Genomic DNA, 22,000 nt, shown 5'->3' with positions numbered 1-22,000 from the left:
TATTTTTTGCACTGTAAAAATAGTGTTTATTTAATCTTTATCTGTCATTTCCATTTTTGGGTATGTTTTAGAATGTATGTAATAGATTAGTACAGTAGTACATTATATAATTTATAAATAAATATACAGATTTTGGTGGTGCATGCTCAATTTTTTTTTTACTGATAGGGGTGCATGATTAAAAAGGTTTGCAGACTACTGGTCTAGAGCTCTATCTGTATCCATGTAAACAATAAATTAATTCTTTTTCAGAGGGAGTTTCATGCTGGAAGACTAAACAGTTTCACTGGAAATTTCATAGGTCAACTAAAAAACCCCTAAACCTTACCCTACACACAGATTATTCAGGTTAAAGATGAGCTGTTATAAAACTCACAAGAATATCCTTATAGTTATACTTTTGCAAAGAGAAAGTGCCTTTAGGCATGGAAATATCGACTTTTAATAGAATTTCAATTAAAGATACAAAGTTTCAATCTTTATCTACACCAGCTACCATTTATGTGCTTAATTAAGTCTCCAAGATAAAAATTGCATATAAAATCACCTATAAAACGGGAAAGTCAGAAAACTGCTTGAACCCTCATGATCCAAATATGGTAGTACACTGGTGCCAAAGACAGTAGTTACCACAGCTGCAACAATAAACTTTTTACTTGCCTAGACGGTAATGTGAAACATATCTAACATACTAGATAAGGTTGTCAAAGATTATCTCAACAAGCTGCTGTTGTTGTTTAAGCTTAAGATATACAGTCCTGTGGGTGTTGATTTTTGTCTTCACTGGATGAGTACTCCAAGTTGGATTCTCTTGCTCTTCCACTGGTCTGAAGTATTCTGTTCGGCTAAGCCAGGGAGAGATATTGACTTATGTGGGCAGTTGGGTTCTCTAGTTTTGACAGACTGGCCAGCTGTGACAGATCACACTTTGAATAGAAAACACATCTTCTCTATATGGTAGCATCTAAAAAGTGAATGACTAGAGAACACACTAGAGAATTCAAGGATTCACATTAGCAAAGAAATTATATATTGTAGCTATAGCAACAAGCTCCAAATGCCAATTCACATCTTCATATGATAAAAGAAAATCTAAGCATGAGGTCAAGATTTGAGCCCCCTCTCATAAATAAATAAATAAATAAGGCAGCTCTGGTGAAGGTGTGGTTAATTATGCCAACAAAATGAGACAAAGTGGTCTCTCAATCCCTGTAACAGGCTGAGGCAGGAAACAGCACAGGAAGTAAAGATTCAACGAAAAGAGTTATCTTTAGGTAAAGTTTTCTGAAATTACTGTGTTTTTGAATAATATTGGCCAAAGACATCATACTGAATGTTATGAACTTGGGTACCAGCAATCTTATCAGGTTATGATTCTCAATACTGACCTCTGAGACAGCAAAGTAACCAATATTTTGGTAGGCTGAAACTAAGACTGTACTAAATAGCTGCTAAAGTTTTTCTTTAAAAAAAGACCATACTCCACACAGGCATATGGTCAGAACCCACATGAACTGCCCAAGAGCAGCATGGTTTTTCCTTTACACCTGCAGGAACAAAATCTTATTTATATTAGACAAAAAGTGACAGAACAATTCTCCCAGGAATTTTTACGGGACTTTTGCCATCTTCTAGAGTCTAACAGAGCATCAACAAGGTTAATAGTTATGAGGGTACTTTGAAGGAGACGTAATTAAGTCAGAATCAAAGAATCACATCAACTTCAAAATAAAATATACCTTCAGTCAAAGCCCACACCTGTCCTGAAAGAAGATTATTTATTTACACTTTATAGAATGGACCTATAAATTCACTACCAATTGTGCAAATGTTTGTGCAAAGCCTCAGAAAAGAATTTGCCCTTGCAAAAGGAAAGACACGATCACCTCTTTAATGACCTTCCAGAATACACCGAGTTTACTTAGTCAGACATTTAAGGCTAAGTCTAGCATAAACCACATCAGTGATGTTTTTCTTTGCAGATCAAAGACCTAGAGCAGCAGCTATGCGATAACATTAAAAACTGGTTCAACACATGAAACATCAGAACCAGCAGTTAGCAGGTATCTGCTTTAATGCCCTCTATTAAAATCTGATTACAGGTGAAGAAAAGCCTCTCTGAATCTCCAATTACTAAACAAGACAGCATGAAAGAAGATTTTTATAACACATTGATCTTATGTCTTACTTAGAAAACTCACAGACATGGATAACAGAATATTCATTTAGAAGGACTTTATCAGCTTGAGCTGAAAGCTGGCTATCAACTTTTCACTGAAGGACAGGAAAATAAAAACTTGAAGCTCAGTTCTAAATACTTTCAGGAGTTTTCTCTGCTTTTTAAATAACTAATAGTAGGGTTCATCATAGAATCCTCCAAATGTAGCTATCATCCACTTTCTGTAGTGGAGCAATTCAATCTATAAGAAGATCTGTTCTAACTAATGTCTTAAGCGAGTACTGTCAAAATTAGTTACTCTTGAACTTGATTCTTCTACTACACTCTATCGCATATATTTTCCTTGCTCTACCTTTTCTTGCCAATATGCCTACACAAAAACCCTGGTTGTGTCTCATGTCTTTTTCCAGTTTAACTCCAGTCGAGCTTTGGCTTTTTTAGTTCCATCCCTGGACATTCTGAGAAAGGGCCTACATTCTTCCTAGGTACCCACCCCCAATTTCACTTTTCATGTTCCCCTTCTTTGTATCTGAGCTCAGAGAGGAGTTCCCGGACAGCCAAGCTGCCCTCCTGTCAATCCTGCTGGATGTCCCAGAGTAACCTGGAAGTATCTGCACCTTAACAGCTGCCTTGAATAAGTTCTGCCAAATTGAATTCCTTATTCTTTTGCAGCCCTAGTTAAAAGAATGACTCAGATTTCACTGACTTTGTCCCTAATGCACATTATGACATCAGCTCATTGAAAGTGTTGAATGAACAGGTTTAGCCATAAATTACAAGTTCTAAAGCTCATTATTTTCCAGGCAGATTATTTAACCACACCAAACTGACATTGTGCTTGCACAGCCCCTACCTCTTCTGCAGGCTGTATCACACAGACTGTATTCCATGCCTCCCTTGGTCTACCTTTACCTGCTAACTTCCTCCTTTCCCAGTTCTTGACAGTTTCAAAAGCACCAACACTTAAAGCCAAAGGAGCTAAACTAAGCTCATCTAGTGCCACTCTAGCATCCCTACAGCATACTCCATGTGCTTCAATCACAGGCTTACTTTGCAGTGGCACACCAACTGAAACCGAATCTGAGCCAGCTATTCACTTGGGCACTGTGGTTTGCCAGTAGTGTTGCTCTAGAACATTACTGCCCCGCTATTAATGTCACAGCTGACCCATCAGTTTAGCATCAGTTTTCTCCTGTTTTCTCCTGTTACTCCTGGTCTGAGAATTAACTTTATTATTTTCCTCTTTGCAGCTGAATCTGCTCCTTCATCTGATTCACCACTTGGCACCTAAACACACCAGAAATAAGGAGCTGGGATTTACACTGCAGTTCTACCACAGGAACAGAAACTGAAAATTGTGACCTCATTAAATCCTATTGCATAGGTTAACTGTATTAGTAGAGCAGTATCTGTAATACTGGTGGCATTAAAATGCTCTTTCAGATTTAGAAACAACTCCATATCCCCATCTGTACTTATCCTGTAATGCAGAAATAACTTCATCTCCCCATTTCATGCACTCCTTTCATTCCAGTTTTAATGAAGGAAACCAGATTCCATGCAGTTAGATGTCCCTAGAGCACAGGGAATCATCCTACAGGAGCTGCACTACTGGGTAATTCCCGTCTCCATTATTCTGGAAAAAGATGAACTCACTGTACAGTCTGTTGCATTACTTCCAGCTCTTCACATACAAAGAATGGCCATTCTTATACAGTATTAGACAATTCTGACATTTTAAATATAGCAATGACTTTATTGTTATTGTCTGAGTGGGAAAGAGGAAGAGTGAAAAATCCTCTTTCTATAAAGAGAAGTTTAAGTCCTATGGATGAGCTACTTGGAATATCTTACTGCATATTGAGAATACTACTTCCAAACACTTCATATTTTACTATCTTCCCCACAGGCCTTTGTTCACACTGCTTGTATTTGTTTTTAAAAAGTCAAAGAGATTAAGTGAGATAGTTCATCAGAACTATTTCCAACCTATCTCATTGTACAGATCTATAGCAAAAGATGTTAATAATTCAACTCGCAGAAAGCAGGAGCGTATCAGGTTTTGAGCATTTATATTCCTCAGGTGTAGGAATAATAGGCAAATATCTGCAGATGAAAGAGAAAAGTAGAATTTTAGGTATTGTACTTTTTTGTTTCTTTGTCACATGGCCTTTGTATCAGAAGGATCACAGATGTAATATTTCTCGATGCAACGTTAGCAACATTCTTTATTTTAAAGTGCATGGTATAACAAAAAAAAAATCCTCCTGGGATTTTATGCCAGAAGAAACATTTGAAAACAAACAGGTGAAATTCAGTGTAGCTTCTGCTTTCTATGTTCATCTTCATGAGATGTCATTTAAAAAAAGAAATTCCTACTAGATAGCTAGGTAAGCTTTAATACACCTCCATCATTGCTATCAGGTGTAACTGAAATGTAAAATCTGTCTTACATTGTGATATTCTGAATCCAGAGATTCCTCTCTGATTGAAAATACCGTGGTCAGGTGTCCCAATTTAATTTTAACTTTGTAAAATGAAACTGGCAGAAGTAAACTTTAATTTATGCTGTTGGACACAATCTGAAGACGTATTTTGCCATAACAGAAGCTGTATTAGTATCCCCTGAATGAAATCTTTCATAGAATCATAATCATAGAATGGTCTGGCTTGGAAGCGACCTTAAAGATCATCTGGTTCCAACCCCCCTGCTGTGGGCAGAGACACCTTCCACTAGACCAGGTTGCTCAAAGCTCCATCCAACCTGGCCTTGAACACTTCCAGGAATGAGGCATCCACAACTTCGGGCAACCTGTTCCAGTGCCTCACCACCCTCATAGTGAAAAATTTCTTCCTTATAGCTAATCTAAATCTACCCTCTTTCACTTTAAAGCTATTACCCCTTGTCCTGTCACTATGCTGCCTTGTAAAAAGTCCCTCTCCAGCTTTCTTGTGGGCATTTTTCACTTTTTTTCTGCTCAGGTGCTCAAAGGCTGCTATAAGGTCTCCCCAGAGCCTTCTCTTCTCCAGGGTGAACAACCCCAGCTCTCTCAGCCCGTCCTCATAGGAGAGGTGCTCCAGCCCTCTGATCATCTTCATGGCCCTCCAACAGATCCACTGGCTCCAACAGGTCCATATCCTTCTCATGTTGGGGGCCCCAGAGCTGAACACAGTACTCCAGGTGGGGTCTCACAAGAGCGGAGTAGAAGGGGAGAATCACCTCCCTCGACCTGCTGGTCATGCTTCTTTTGATGTAGCCCAGGATACAGTTGGCTTTCTGCGCTGCAAGTGCACATCGCCAGGTCATGTTGAGCTTCTCATCAACCAACACCCCCAAGTCCTTCTCCTCAGGGCTGCTCTCAAACAATTCTTGGCCCAGCCTGTATTTGTGCTTGGGATTGCGCCAACACATGTGCAGGACCTTGCACTTGGCCTTGTTGAATTTAATGAGGTTCACATGGGCCCACCTCTCCAGCCTGTCAAGGTCCCTCTGGATGGCATCCCTTCCCTCCAGCGTGTCAACCATACCACACAGCTTGCCGTCGTTGGCAGACTTGCTGAGGGTGCACTCAATCCCACTGTCCATGTCGCCAAAGATGTTAAACTGTGCTGGTCCCAATACTGACCCCTGAGGAATGCCATTCGTCATTGGTCTCCACTCAGACACTGAGCCATTGACCGCAACTTTGAGTGCAACCATCCAGCCAATTCCTTATCTACCAAGTGGTCCATCCATCAAATCCATGTCTCTCCAATTTAGAGACAATCTAACTCATTTCTAGTTTTTACACCTAACTAATTGCCTGAAAGAGTAAGTTTTATGGTTTTCAGTGGAACATAAACAACCTGAGCTTTGAAATCACTTAAAAGCAATGTATTCCTTAGTCTTCTGAAGGGAGAGCAAGCTTGGAGAAACCACATCTTGAAAAAAATTATTAGCCATATACTCAAACAGGGTTTAGCAGACAATCTTGCACTTCCACAATGGGGATATGGGGGGTATGGAGGAACTAATGTGTATTAAGCTTCCCCTAATACTCTCCTTCCTTTTCTCAAAGTTTGAGTCAGCTCACACCCCTTCAATCATTCTCCAGTACAACATTTTCCAGATTCATCCATCTCTGGAAATACTTTAAAAAACAAAACAAAAAAGTAAACAAAACCAAACAACATAAGTACTCTGAAGATAAAAATATATTTAGCTATCTTTGTCATTCTACTTGTATTCTCAAAATGATTGTACTTTAAGTATTTAAGCCCAAGTTCACTGCTTAACCTGTTTGTTTCAGTTACATGTTCATAGACTTTTCAATTGTTTACTGTTGTCACATGTCAGCTCTGGCACTTATCTAATCCAAAGTTACCTCTCTAGCACTGCAGTTCTAAACACTTTGATTGAGAATCCTTAAAAACAATACAAGTTTTCTCTGTTGTTTCTGCTGTATTTTCTACATACTTTTATTCTTCAAGGTCAATCATTCTACAATTTCTAAAATAATTGTGAGCTTAAGAATATTGTAAGTCAAACAAAAACTTCTTCCCTTATTCTACTTGCTGTAACAGTAAAAACATAAGATTATGTTCTTACACAACTAATCCACGGGTCATAAACACTGGCGGTAATGAAGGAAAATTCAAATACCACGCTTCCTGAGACCTGACTAATAATCTAAAAATATAAGGACAGTTTAATTCTACAAGCTTGTAAGTCTACTGACTCATGGAATCACAGACTATTTAAGGCTGAAAGGGAACTCTGGAGGTTATCTAGTCCAACATCTGCTCAAAGTAAGTCCAATCAGATCAGGCTGCTCAGGACATTGCCCATCTGAGTTCCATACACTCCGAGGACAGAGGATTCCACAAGCTTTCTAGGCACAAGCCCTTACCAGAGCTTGATCACCCTCACAGTGAAATATTTTTCTCTTATACCTCACTGGAATTTCTCACATTCCAACTGGAACTGTTGCCTCCTACACTTTCACTGTGCACCTCTAAGCAAACTTCTCTATATCCTGCCCTTGGTACAGGAAGACAACAATCAAATCTTCCCTTTATCTTCTCTTCTTCAGGGAAGAACAAACAAAAAAAAACCCCCAAAACAAACCACCACAACTCTAACAGCATCTCCTTGTACGTCCTCAGCAATCCTGATGCCCCCCCAAACTCTTGATTCTGAACATGTTCCAGTATGTCAATGCCTTTCTTGTACTAGGAAGCCCAGAACTGGATACAGTACTCATGCAGCCTCAGAAGTCGTAAGAAGGGAAAAATTTCTTTCAACCTGCTGGCTGTTTTCTTGCTAATACAGCCCAGTATGCTGCTGGCCTTCAATAATGCAAGGGCACACTGCAGACTCATCTGCAGCTTGATGTCCACCAGAACCCTGAAATTCTTTCCTAAAAAGCTCCTGCCTACCCAACTAGTCCCCAGCTTGTACAGGTGCATGGGTTTACTTCTTTCTATCCTATTGTCCTGACTGGTAAAGATATCTCATTGTCTAGGTCACCAATAAAAATGTTAAGCAATACTACCAATACCAACCACTGATAGATGCCACTGGTAACGAGGCACACTTAGAAGCGATGTTGCCAATCACAACCTTTTGAGTCCAACAGCCCAGCCAATTTTCCACCAACCTTACAGTCTGCTTACCCAGTCCATATACCACAGACTTCGACTTGGTCTCCCACTGTATCCTTACAGTGTCAAATGGGTTCGAGGAGGAGGAGGATTTGCTCCATAGCCTTCCCAGAGACTGAGGCTAAGATGACCTACCTACAGTTCCCCAGATCTTTCTTCTCCCCATTCTTGAATGACTGTGATGTATGCTCTCTCAGATTCATCTATTCCCCTTTCTTCCTTTGCCTTCCTTTCATTATAAACACACTAGCCCCTTCTACTGCCCTTGAGATTCTTTGCTAGTTTCAACTTCAACTGAATTTCAGCTGTTATACCTTCACCTCTGCACATTTATGCAATGTTTCTACATTCCTTCCAGTGCTTTCACCTTCTGTGGAACTCTCTGTATTGGTTACAGATTCCTCAAAATAAGTGACCAGGGACATAAGTTGTACGTCCAAGTACTAGCCTTAAAAAGCACTCTCTCAACTCAACATTTCTCATGCTGTCATGAGCGAGTCCCAGAATGCAAAGAAATGCCCCTGAAGCATCTTAACCTTCTTTACTTTAGACAGGCTGCTGTATCATCTAATCTATATTCTAATAACACCAAAAAAAGGCAATCTGATCTTCCATCATAGAAATAGAATTTTATAGCTTGCCTTCCCTGAATTCTTCTTCCACCAATCCGTTGCTTAAACAGAGAACTGGAGCCTCAAATACCCTATTTTTCAATTAACTTTCTTTAAAGACTCGAGAAGAACTAAAATACAACATTTTGAGTTCAAACACAACAAAGCTCTCGTTTTTAACTTTTGCCAGCACAAAAACTAAGCTGAGGCTTGCCACTGAAAAGTACTACTACCTCAGTTTTCTTACTATTGAAATTTTCTCACTATCGAAACATTCCTTGGGCTTATGTGCAGAGAGCCCAGATTCCTCGTATGACCTGATGGAGGGAGAGGTCCTCTCATCCTCTTCAGTCTGCCTCTGGAGTGGTTCCATATGTATTCCATTCTGTAACCCTAGTTCTCACCTTATGACTCCCAAAAAGCTGATTCACACACTGCTAACCTTAACTCAAAGTTGGATTTGTAGGTGTCTTTTGTTCCAATATAGGTATTTCTGTAAAATATGTTGAAGAAATCTGACAGCATTGTAGAACACCGGTTCTTCACAACAGAGCTCACTATACAAAAGTATTCACCTGGTCTGCACTTTAGGCATTCAGTTCAGCAATCCCACAATGTTCCAGTTTTTTGAAGTGGTGTTGTAGTTCAACTGAGTTCCGCCCCCCCCCCCCCCCATAGAATAGTCTCAGGGTCTAAAAAGCAGCATTGACTTTGAAGAAGTAGTTTTCATTCCTGCCAAGATACAAACTGATTTAGCCAGCCAAAGTCCACATTAACACTTCTACAAGTCCTTGGAGTTTACTGATAGAAACACCCTTAAAATGAATTCAGTAATTCAGGACTAATGGTTTTTCCTAAAAAACTTATTTCTAGTTTGCAAGTGTTAGAATTAACACTACTCAAAACACTTTCGAATAGCAGGGCCAATGAAATTAATCTCTTCTTCCAAGCTGGTTATACAATTTTCTCTAGAAATTTTGTCATGGTAACTGAAATGGAGCAGTAGCCTGAAGCAGCTTCTGCTCAGTAGAGCAGAGAGGTTAAATATCTGCATCCATTATTGAAACTGACTCGGTTTTAAATTGCTACAGTAGACATACCCTCACATCAGCTGTCTTAATACAAACCTGAAGATAACTGAACCACTAGTCTAGTACTTTAGAGAAGGAAACCATTTTTGTAAGCCTCTGGGTATTTCACCATAACCCTAGACTAACATGCCATTTTCACATTCTTGTCCATTTTTATTAATCAGAAACCAGAACAATTCAAATCACCAGCTTGTAACACAAGTCAGTGAAGCATATTACTTAAACTTTTGTAGGGTTTTTTTTTCCTGTAAGAGGAAAAAAAAAACCAATCTCTTGACGTATGACACTTCAGGGATTGCAGAACTAAGAACTGGGCGGAGCAGATGAAAAAGATAAATTCCACATTTCCACTCAATCTGATGCATTGAAAAAACCTACTCAAACAATGCAAGAGGCCTAAGGAGAAGCAACAGTTTTCTATATATTCTGCTCAGCAACATCATTCAGTCTCAAGTTTTCCTGTCTCTATCTTCTGATTCACAAGAAAAATGATCCTGTTGCCCCTGGTCAATATTCAACCTAAGAGCAAGAGTGGAACACGGTAAAGTAACTAGTAACTCAAAGGCTGGGTTAAGTCCAAAAAGCAGAAAGGGAAGAAAAAAGATTAAGTGTTGTAACTTGTGAATTGTTTATGATTTTGAAGCAGATTTCTTCAGTTAAAAACCAGCAATAAGTTCCTGCCAAAGCTGAGAAATCAACTTATTGTAACTGCAAGTAGGCAGTTTCCCATGGCAACTGCAAAAATTTTGTGCAGTATCCAAGTTTTCATTTAAATCCTCTATATCTTCAAAAATTACTTACTTTCAGTCCATTAAATAAATGAACGTAACCCTGTCTCATTCAGCCTGCCACAGAGAGACTACTGCTGCGGTTGCTCAGTGGTTCAGCAAATTCCGACCATTCCAGTAGCTTTCCAACTGCAGCCTGAGTGGACCACAGTTGTTTGTGGACAACTGAACAGAAGCAAGTGACCTAAATCTATTGTATCGGATGACCACTTTCCATTAGAGAATTTCAGAAGATCTAGAAGTGCTTTGTTTTTTGTTTAACAGCTGAGAGCAACGGCATTAGCTAAGCCCTTCTACTGATTATCTTTGTGTTCACGGTAAGAGATATTTAATAACGCTTTTTTGACACTGCCAGGTTTTTTATTCCCCGTCCTTTAAATTTCATAACCTGGGACAACAAGGAATTTTCTCCCAGCTGTCTTCTTTCTACCCTGTATGGGAATATTTGGGACAACCTGTCTTTACACCTTCCTCTTATTGCGTCTTACTGAAACAAACAGAAATACCAAAAACATCCACAAGAAATCCTGTAGACGATGATCAAAAAGCAAACCAAGTTAACAGATGTTGAGAAGGGAACTTCTTGAATACAGAAAGTTAAATCTCTGTGGAAGAGGCTGCAGACATCAGTAACAAGTTTTCATTGCTCTTCTGGATTCACATCTAGTCTTTGCTCTTAGTTTTGCTTGCCACATCCATCTGAGCTTCAGTATTTAAAAAGCCGAAAAAAAGCTACTCAAAGAATTTCAGCATAATATTCCTGCTAAAAGACCCTCACTGGTTTATCAAAAAGAGCTATCTGTTCTGATGATAGCATGAGTCTCTCTAGTTGGCATTGTGCAGCAAGTTCTACAACCAGAACAGACAGATGTATATGTCCATGTATGTTTAAAATTAGCTTTGCAATTCTCTGCTTTGATAGAAGCCTCAACTGCTAATACCACCAATACTTGGTGTACACAAGTTAAGAAAATGAATTATGAACCTGATACTGCATTTTGCCTGTCTTGATATGCTATTTAAAGTATTCTGAAAAGCTCTTATAAGCATCCCTATGCTTATTTTGGCTTAAGCCAACAAAAAGGTACTTAGCAAGCATACTTTTCAGGTTTTATTTGTTAGTGGTAAACAAGTATCTAGCTTATCCACCATAATCAAATGCAATCTGAAGTCCTTTGTCTCAGTCAAAAGAATACGATTCCAGAAACAACTGCTAAATAAACTGAACTACTGAGCCATCTGTGCCTCAGTTGTTGTATCAGCATTTTTAGAGACAAACAAACCCGATACACGAGTTGTTCTGTAGAACAGTAATGAACCTACTGTTTCCTAGCTACAGCTTCTAGAAACTTGTGCTACAATGCCAGCTTCAGAGATGTGTCAAATACGTACATTATTGAAAACAGTTGTTCTCCCCCCCCGCCCCCCAAATCCTTAATCTAACTAAGACTTGAGTGAGAAATAGTGGAAACAACTCCGTATTTGCATTAGGAAGTGATGAAACAGGAATGAAGGGACCAGTTTTGCAGCTTCTCTTAGCTCTCATGAATTCCTATTTAAAAGTTTTGTCCAAAAGTATTCGCCTCTTAGCTAGGCAGCAGCTCAGAGTAATAGCAGCAACTAGTTCTGACAGAATAAGCTGTTGCAGACAAAGGTATTATTACTTCTAACAAGAGACTCTCTGTCCAGAGTACTACTTTAATTGATGAACATTGGTGCCCTAACTATTCTAGATCATGATCTGAAACAGCCAATGATCAGACACGCTTTCTAAGCTACCTCCGCTTAGAATTGTTAGAATTTGGAATTAAAGTTAAAATGCTTTAGTTATAGCACCAGGGCTTGTCTATCAAACACGATACAGGGGGCACAACCAAAAATAAAACCATTTAACCATTGATTCTTAAGTGATCACAGCCAGATCTAATGACTGTATTCCTTCACTTGACATAAAACTAATGTTCACTCTAAAGAGATGTGTTAAGCACTGTATCCATTGAACACAGAGCAGTGTCCATTTTCACAGGCAATACTGAGCTGGCCTGAACAGGTTTTTCCTCCAGAAGTGATTGGCCAGACTTTGTGTTTTAACAGTGCTGCATTTTGATATGATTTGGATGATACCTACTCTAAGGGTATACTAAGCAGAAAATATTCCAGCCCACATGGGTACCAGATGATTGTTAAACAGCAGACATCAACAATACTTAAACCAGAAATCAGATGAGATCTCGGTAATTCAGTACTATACCATCAGCAGACTGACAACAGATGACACCATCAAAAGAAAAATCTACAGAACACCTGTTCATGTAGTTTCACACAAACTCAAGCTTAACATGTCAGATCATCTAGTCCTGGAATTCTGAAAGCAAGTTTGAACAGATAAAAATACACTGTACCATACTTCGCTTCCTTGGTGCCACAAGTTTGTATTAGAGTAAAATATTAAGTTCAAGGATAAAGCAATCCAAAGGTTTAGTAATAGGATTCAGACTATTTCCATCATCAGATCATTGCTTCAAAAGTTAGCCAGCTGAGCAAAGAATAAAAGCCATTACCATCCAATCTGCACTTAGTTGCTAGGCCTGAATTAAAGCATTTTCAGTTTCTGTAAGAGCCCCAACATCAACATCTGTATTAAAATCCTCAGTACACACTGTCCAAAGAATGCACAGGAAGTCACTGTTTTCCTTCTAGGAGAACAGTAGGCACCAGCTATTGGGTTTCAGTTTCAACAGATGCCAGCTTGATATTTTGACTTCTATGCATGATCTGAAAACTAACACTAATAATTAAAAAAACCCCACAATAATAGATATGAGTTCTCAAAGTTAAGGTTGTACTCCACCATGAAGATATGAGAGGATAAACAGGAAGATGAGTGTATCTTCCAAAAATTATTGCTATAGTTTAAAAAAAAAAATACTGAATGTAAATGTTATAATTAAGGCTTAGCATCATAAGCATGACTTACTTCTCTAGAATCTGAACAAAGGATATGTCCAAGTCAAGATCAAGTGTTCTGTCAAACCCAAAGCAATGAAGCTTACCTTCTTAGTTAGTTTCCATATAAGATTAACAGGCATTATTTTCCTGTGCACATTGAGTTTACATTTTCTTCACACAGCAATACATAAAAAGATACAAAATATCAAAAGTGGTATTGATGAGTTCTAGAAGTTTGGTGCCTTAACACAGATTTTTGTTGACATGCTGAAGCAGTTGATGATTGGACTCATGCAAAAACAAAACATGGAAGTAGAAAACTTGGTCAGAAAAGCTATTTTAAAATCCATAAAATAAATGCTGCTTTCTAAGCAGTATATACTTAAAAAAACCCATACACATTAACATCCACAGAATGGCTCTGTAAACCAATTATACACACTTGGAATCTTCAGCTTCACTGTAATATTTCCATTAAAACTTACCAATATTGATATTACACTTCTATAATTTAAATAATCCATCTACAAAAGTTTAAGCTGTTTTCTCCGGATTTCACCAGGAATTACTGTTGAAAATGCTTTAGTCAATACAGTCTACTAACTTGTCACAAACTGAACTAAAGACTGTATTTCATGTTATACTCTAATTAAAGGAACATACTTTGAAATTAAATGTATTTACTCTTGAGTTACTGCCTCCAGGATAAGTTTAAGTGACAGATAATTAATGCTTTATTACAGGCCAAATTCAAGTTTTTTAAACCATGCTAAATATCCATCCCCTTAGCCAAGGAAGAGTTAATACTATTATTGAAGTTATTGAGAAGTCAGCAACCCAAGAAATAAAGATTCTCCCAAAAGACTCACTTGAATAGAAAGGAACCCGTGAATTTTTTTTTTATGCAGGGCATACATAGAAATGCAGATCTCACCCCACAGGAACTCTCCTGACCCATCTTTTTTATATAAGGACTTGAAACCTCCTCCTCCCAATTGCATTACCTGAATCAACTACTAGACGTGTTTTTGAACAAACATAAAAATCTTTTTTAAACATTTATTGCCTATGGTATTTGCATTCATAGCATTATTAACAAATCAGTTTAGAAGAGAGATACTGATGGTAACTGTTCTATGGACAGCTCTCTATCTTTTGTCTCAAATGGCCTTCCAGCTCATCTTTCCTCCTTGAACCTAATCACTAATTTATAGGCCATAAGTGTGTTAAAAAGCAAGTTCATAAGCTACTGGAGTTTGGGGAAAGAAAGTATCAGTCATTCAGCAATTATTATCAAGACTTGATCTTAGCTCATAAGAAACTTTCAGCACACAATTCTGTTTCATAAACTGACTCCATAATTAGAGATTAGAGACACTTTAGAATATTCTTTGAACTTTGGCTGGAAGTATGACAGGCAAATCTCCAGAATACCTTTCTAGTGATGTTTTGGTCTGTTCAGCTTATTAGCCACTGCATGCAATTACTGTTTCATTTTCAAAGTGTAGCTGAAGGCTAAGTAAAATGATTTCACCGTTTCCCTTTTGGCCTGAAACCAGTGAGGAAAGCAGCAGTGTATATAAGCAAAGACAAATATCTAGACCATGCTCTCATCTTTCTGCAGCAAGAAAGTTACAAAAATACTTTCTTTGGAGAAATGCAATAACCCTTGGCATGTTATGTATCTGTACTGAACTACAGAATTACACTGCATACAAAAGACTAATAAAGACCGTAAAAATGCACGAAGTGCTAAAAAGCACCAAAGCCCAAGCCCCCCAAGCTACTTCAAAGCCACATTCATGTGCGTATGCATTACGAGTCTACAAGACCATATTTCTCTTTCCCTTCCTACTCTCCCTCATCAGGATTTCAACTGCTTTCAGGATAACATCAAGTTATTTGCTGTCCTTTTCTTTATTTAAGGAAAACAAAACAAAACACCACCCACCAAAAACCCAAAGCACACACAAGTACATTCCAGTCAAACTGAGAATTAAGACAAGAACTGTAGCTTGTTCAATAGGACTTATTAATACTGATTGCTTTCCAAGTCAGAGAGCTACAGATCTTCACTGCATGAGAGCGCACAACAGATACCAGTCCCTTAAACATTGAGAGGAAATTATTGTTTCCTTCCCCATCTCTGGCATGCGATTGCAGAATTTGCCATTGGTGGTCACAGTCAACGCAAGCTTTAGCATCAATTTGCAGTAAAAAGAGCCAATAGCATATCCAGCATCCAACAAAGATTTCAAATTCTTTTTAATATTAGCTGTGTTAATTTGTACCTACCCCACCTCATAACAAGCTAAAGCAGAAAAACATCTAATTGTTCAAAACTGCTGAAACTGCAACTTATAAAAAAAACAATTGTTGTATAACCAACTGGTCAGTTATTGGCAGTCATTACTTTCAGCTAATGCTTTTGTCCTAGTAATAGGAGATCTGTCTACACAAATGACAACTGCCTCTTTCCACAGAATTGCATTGGCTGGTAAATACAACATTCAAGGTGGAGTTTTTGCCGGGGGGGGGGGGGGGGGGGGGGGGGGAATTAAGAATAACTTAATACAAACCTTCAACTTCGAAAGTGTGCAAATTAGGTACAAAGAAGTAACATTGTTCACGCTGTTGTCGGGACACATTTTCAGAAGTTCAAACAAGCATAAACACAAAGCCATAAAAAAACCTGCTAAGAACACTTGCCTGGGTATGCATATAAAAAAATGAGTATGTGACTTAAGCAATACAATTTTATACATCTCCTGGCTTTCTGTATCTTTCCTAAATTTTCTGTTCAAACTTTTCATCTACACCTTTAAAGTGCCTTTCAGTCTCATAAAAATTCTTGGACTTGAGAATTCTGCATTTCTGAGTCTACTATGTTCTGCTTAAACGTGGGTAGAATATTTGACCTTCGAGTCCTGATATCTTAACAGCTAAGAATATGCTCCTTCAGAATAAGCATACAGAAGTTGTTTGGTCTATTGTGAACCGTCCAGAGGATTCCTTATTTATGAATTTTGACACTACTGCAAGATCCATTCATTCAGTTTTTTTAGTTATGTGGCCTGCATGACTCACCAATTTCACAGTACCCCAGTCAACATTCAATGCATAACCTTCACAACTAACACAACTTTCCACATATTATTCCAAATGGAGACAGAATACAAACCACTGCAGAACTGCCCTCTTGGACTTTTAGAAAGCTTAGCTCATCTTCTGTATGCCCTCGTGTTGAAATCAAAATTAACTAACTGAATTGGAAGACAAGAACTAGGGTTGAAAAACACGGATTTAGCAAAGATAGAACTGATACAAGAGGGAAAACTGAGGTTACAATAAGGGAGGCTGGGAAGAAAAGGAGCAGGACTAGAAGTAAATATTTGCCTCACACCACTGAATTCTCTGCTTGTTATTCATAACCTATTCCTAACTTTGGACTGTCATACTTAATAGCGCATATGCTAAAGACCACAAACTCAGACAAAACAGGATATAGTCACAGCAGAGATAAAATTCGCCTTGAATTTAGGGAATGGAATACATCAGTAAAACTTCCAGCAACAAAAATTTAAATTCAATGTCTTATTAAAATCTGATTTTGATTACTCACTCTCTACTTTTTGCAGCAAACACCAATTAGATACAGGACAAGTCAGCTTAATGAGAACAGCCCAAACAGAAGCAAATAAGGAAGTACTTATTTTTTTATTTAAGTATAAAAAAGTCAAACATGAGTCACATACTTAGGCAATCTCTTTAAGCCACCGACAGTTTCAAAGCACAGAAGCCAACTGAATGAACAAAACAATCACAGGCCTGACATCACCATCTCAGAAATATACTACTACATTTAGCAGTTTCAGATTCATGATAAATCTTATGAACTGCATTCATATTTCAGATGAAAATGGCTTCAGAATCAGTTATATCTGTACCTTCACAAAAAGGACAGATTTGAGAATTCTGGGATGTTCATTCAGTCAGCGAGTCACACATTCTACCACAATGCCAGGTTTACAGGTGAGTTTGTTACTCCATGCTGTTCCTACAAACTACTTAAAGAACTGATGCACAAACTATTATTTGTGAGCAATTCTTTGCCACATGTCCTTAGACTCTTTCAGATCAGACTGAGGAAATTAATTAGCCATCCTGAAAAGGTGTTTTTCAACCTCATACATCTTATTGTACCCACTACTAAAAAGTAGCTGCCATGCTGTGTTCGTCTGAAAGTTTTTCTAGGACATTCATGGCATTTTAGTTAAGAGTAACTCTACCATGCAGGTTACAGTAGCAAGCAACTCTCTTGTTTCATAAAAGAACATTTAGGTTATCGTGTTCAAATTTACAAAATGAAAACTGAACACCAAGTTTAAGCAGAACTAACCAATAAAACAAAACTGTATCTTTAGCAATCACGCTCCCGCACACTCAACAGTAATCGAGAGGAAAACAGCAGAAGGCCTAGAATACTCCAGCTAAAGAAAAACCCACATAGTACAAGCATTGGCATAACACTGAGGAGTTACAACACAGAGATATCGAAGAGGATCCACAATGGATAAACTCAGTCCAGCAGCTCCCAGGTCAGTGGTAGCCATAACAATGAAGCGCACTTCAGCATTCAACATACTGATATAAGGGGAATTTCCATGTATCCATGTCAGGGTTAATCTTTAACTCAAGTAATACACCCATATATAATGACCATTTAACAGTTCATTTTAATCTAGTTTGTTGCTGAAGGAGAAGTCATTTCAATGGACACTCAAAAGAATAGAGGTTACCGCTCAGAAGTTAAAAGCTATTTATTTCTCCATTCCAATCATTCTTCTCGCAGACATATTTAAGTCTCTTCTTTTTCACAACACTTAGACCTTAACTATACCCCTGACTGTTACCTCTTTTTCAAAAAGGTATTTCTAAACAATATTTTTGTTTTAGTCTCTCCAGTTAGAAATGTGGAAAGCTTGACAAGACACGTCTTCAAACATCATTATATCCCAAAGAACTGCAAGACTGTAGTATCACAATTTTGTGAAGGATGCACAGGTAGCTGCTATTTTCTAGCTGAGTTATTGAAGGTCCTCTAGGGATTTGGTTTTGTTTGCTTTGGGTGTTTGTTTCATTATTTAAAAAAACAAGACTCCACACCAGGAGTGCCACTACTAGGCAAGCATAGCATGTACATACTTTCTAAAAACATTCATTTCACAGCCTACCATCACTTCAACCTCCCAGTCCTCTCAGCAGTAAAAATCTGGTGCTTCCAGTTCGGTTGACTGTCCTATCTCCTTATAGTATTAGGTTAGTTGATTTACCAAACATAACTGTAAGCAGCAGTATGTTTAGGAAGCAACAATGTAAGGGATTACAGCAGCTTATGAAGTGAGAAGTTCTCGGTTAAGCTATGGGAGATGAAATTACTTTAGAACAAACATTTATTGTAACCTCTTTCTTACAAATCCAAGTTTACCTTGCCAAAAACACTCTGTCTAGTGACTGAACAGGAATTATACATAGCCTGAGAAATCTACTGCTGACTGGAAACATTACATGTACATGTTGACAGAGAAGTCTTTTTAAGCAATTGTACAACTTATCTCATTCCACTGGGCAAGGAGAATAAAGAAAAGGAAAAAGAGCAAACATCATTCCTGTTAAGAAGTTCTGCAGGCTTAATATACCCTGCTCTTCTTCTAACTAGTACTGTTTAACCCCCTTGAGGGAAGCAAATTTCTCTAATCTGCGTGGGTCCTCCTCACCCATTTAACTGCACATTTGATTCATCTGTTCCCATGAAAGCTTCTGCTTTCTTGGGGAATTTTAAAAATTTGAGTGGATGTATGTGGGAAGAGTGCAGAATTCCTTCAATCCTTTCAATTCCTGCAAAGACACCTCTGAAACCAACATATGCTGGCTATATTCAAAAGGAAGACATTAAAGAAAGTAAACAGTAAGAACTACTTTTAAATCTAGTCATCATAAAAATAGATGACACCATACTTAACTGCTAGCATAACACATTAAGTACAGTACTTCAGTAGAAATTAACATTTACCATAAAGAAAAAGTTGACACGATTACAAGTTGAGAAATGTAGATACTAATAAGATGCTTCTTAGAAAAAAGAACGAAGTCTTGCAGGACTATTCAAACTATACAAATAATCTTTCACATTTTTATCAAGTAGAAGCCAACAACGTCTTCCAAATGCACAGACTGGCAGCACTAAGATCTCTTTTGCTAAGCAACAAAGCAGTATCATTTGGCATTAGTCTATTTCATTGCCACCCCTCAAAACTACTGTTTCTGTGAAAGATTCTTTCTGAAAAAGCATCTTTAGGAGAATGCAAGATCTCTTTACATAGAAATGCATAAAATGCAAATGGAGACTCTTCCTTCTGCCTCTGTATCCTTTCTTTGTCCAAGAACTGCTGAAGTGGCAGAAACTTTCTCAACGTACAGAGAATAAACCATGTCACTGAAAAGAAAGGTTTTCACATTATACTTCAAGTTTCATCTGCTGCTTGAATCAAAGTCTGAGAGGCATTAGGCTACCTTCCTCTTGGTACCTACTAATCAAATCTGAGATAAAAAAAGAGATACTAATGACTCCAAAGACAGAACCTCCATAGCTTATTACACACAAGTGAAAAAAAGCCATGACTGATTATCAGAGTTCAACTCTTATAGCCTCACTGATGATATCCATTTATAGTACTATTTTTAAAGTGGCCAGGTCATCTAGTTAGCATTTCAAGCCCTGTCATTCAGATATGAAACAAAATCAGAGGTCAAACCCTTTATGTTGTAATTGGCAGCAAAACTGCAATATTATAGTTAAAAGCTATATTGTTTCCAATCAACTAATGAGGAAACAAGATTAGAACAATAAACAAAACAAATAAGAAGTTGGAAATCAAAAGTTTCAGGAAGACAGACGAGAAAGAATTTTATGAAGATTCAGACTGTAAGATATCTAAGACTGCCTCCTACATTACAGGGAGAAGAAATTTCTACTACTGCAAAGTTTATATAAGTAAAATTCCTGAACATTAAATCATACTTAGAACAGGAAAGCAGCAGGGAGCAGAAGCCATATAACTGATAAGGCAGACAGTCAAAAGAGAACATGAGGCACAGAAAAGATACTTTTCTGAGAACTGTAACTATCAAAGCATGATTTACCCTCACATATTTCATTAATTTAGGAACCAATAATGTGAAGTTCCAACTGAGGCTTCTCCTACAGTCAGAGGATTTATAGAGTTCTCTTGCCCCTCCTCATAGCACATTTCCTGTTGTGCAGTAAAACATAAACTCATTCTTGTGCTCTTTTCTTCTTGAAGGTACCTCCCTCTACTTAATTTAGTCTCACAAAACCCACCAGTATCTACCTGTATTCCTGTAAAACTTCCCAAAAATTAGCCAAAAAATTAACAAACCACTAGGAAGAAAGGAAGAGGGTCAGTCAAAACTTGCTCATACAAGCTTTGTTTCCACAGGAAACTAGGCTAAGTTCACTAGCCCACAATCTGTCAAGAAAACTTAATGGACTGAAAAGAAAACATTAGACTTCTTGTGTTACTGGCAAGTAGAATGCTTAACAGCTGATGATAGAAAGTATATTTGCAATTGGGGGAAAAAGAATGAACAAGATTAGGTCACAAATAAGCAGAAAATTCCCATAGTTTATTCACCTTCTACATGAGAAGTAGTTCTAAAATGTAAGATTGTTCAAGGACTGTAGGCTTCTTTTACTGTAATCATCTAATCACAGACAGTATCTCTCTTTTAAGGATTTCTACCTCATTAGTGCAGTTAGATGATGCTCTTCAGTCTCTTTACTATAGCATCATCCAGGCTCACTCAAGCCTCTTTCAGGAGCAGATGGAAGTATTTGACTTTGCACTGAAGCGGATGAAGAGTGATCACATAAATCCATTTGCTACATGAGTTGCAGTACAACTCAGGAAAAGTGGGAATATAAAAAAAGCTTTGTAATTAGTACTTCAGTGATCCTGTAGATATAAACTGACTCAGGATGGTTACTGCTAAAGTTTTCGCCTCAGCTATAGATACACAAGGATCCGTTAATCACTAGTGTGCAGTGAGTTCTCTAGATGTATATAGAATTCCTGTAAAAGCTGTAGCAAGAATCCAAATCTGCTGCTGAAACACTCTGGAGGCCCCCAAAGCTGAGAAGAAATAAGACACATCAATCTAGTATCCAACTTTATTACACAGATACGGGTACACAACCCTTAAAAAACAGCTGAAGCGGGGTAATTATATTATTCCCAGTTATTACCTCTAGCACTTTACAGACAGAGCAGAGCATGTGAGTGCACAGCGCCTTTGATGCAAAGTCCAGTAGCTTAGCTGAAACTGTCAGAGAAGACTATTCACCCTAAGCTGTTGGACTTTGTACTAAAGCCGCTGGAAGTACGTGCACACATTTCTTTTTGCCAAGAGCGCTACAAGTTTGGGTAACTTTCAAGCAAAGCTGACAACTGGAGTAGGAAGAACTTAAGTCATCACAGCAAGATTGTCAGCATGTGTCAAGCTCCCAAAGGCAATCCTTAACTTGTTCAGGGATCTAAGTAATTACAGCTAAATTACATGTAAACCTCTGCTCTGATGTAACAGTTTATAAACAATATTCCTGAACGCTAAGGATTCACAGAATCAGAATCTCGCCCTTAGGTACATGCACTTTTCCCA

The 22,000-nt window shown here is 38.1% G+C and overlaps 1 protein-coding gene across 2 annotated transcripts in view; it reads right to left on the bottom strand.

Annotated features, from left to right (window-relative positions):
• The window catches only part of MTPN (myotrophin), a 45,429-nt gene that overhangs the window by 21,853 nt on the left and 1,576 nt on the right, over nt 1-22,000 (bottom strand). The window lies entirely within an intron of this gene.

Source organism: Nipponia nippon, unplaced genomic scaffold, assembly GCF_047370975.1.
Source record: "Nipponia nippon isolate SJK-2023a ecotype South Korea unplaced genomic scaffold, ASM4737097v1 scaffold_3, whole genome shotgun sequence".
NCBI classification, from domain to species: domain Eukaryota; kingdom Metazoa; phylum Chordata; class Aves; order Pelecaniformes; family Threskiornithidae; genus Nipponia; species Nipponia nippon.
Note: the sequence above shows the minus strand (reverse complement) of the source record. Positions and strands in the feature narration are given on the sequence as shown.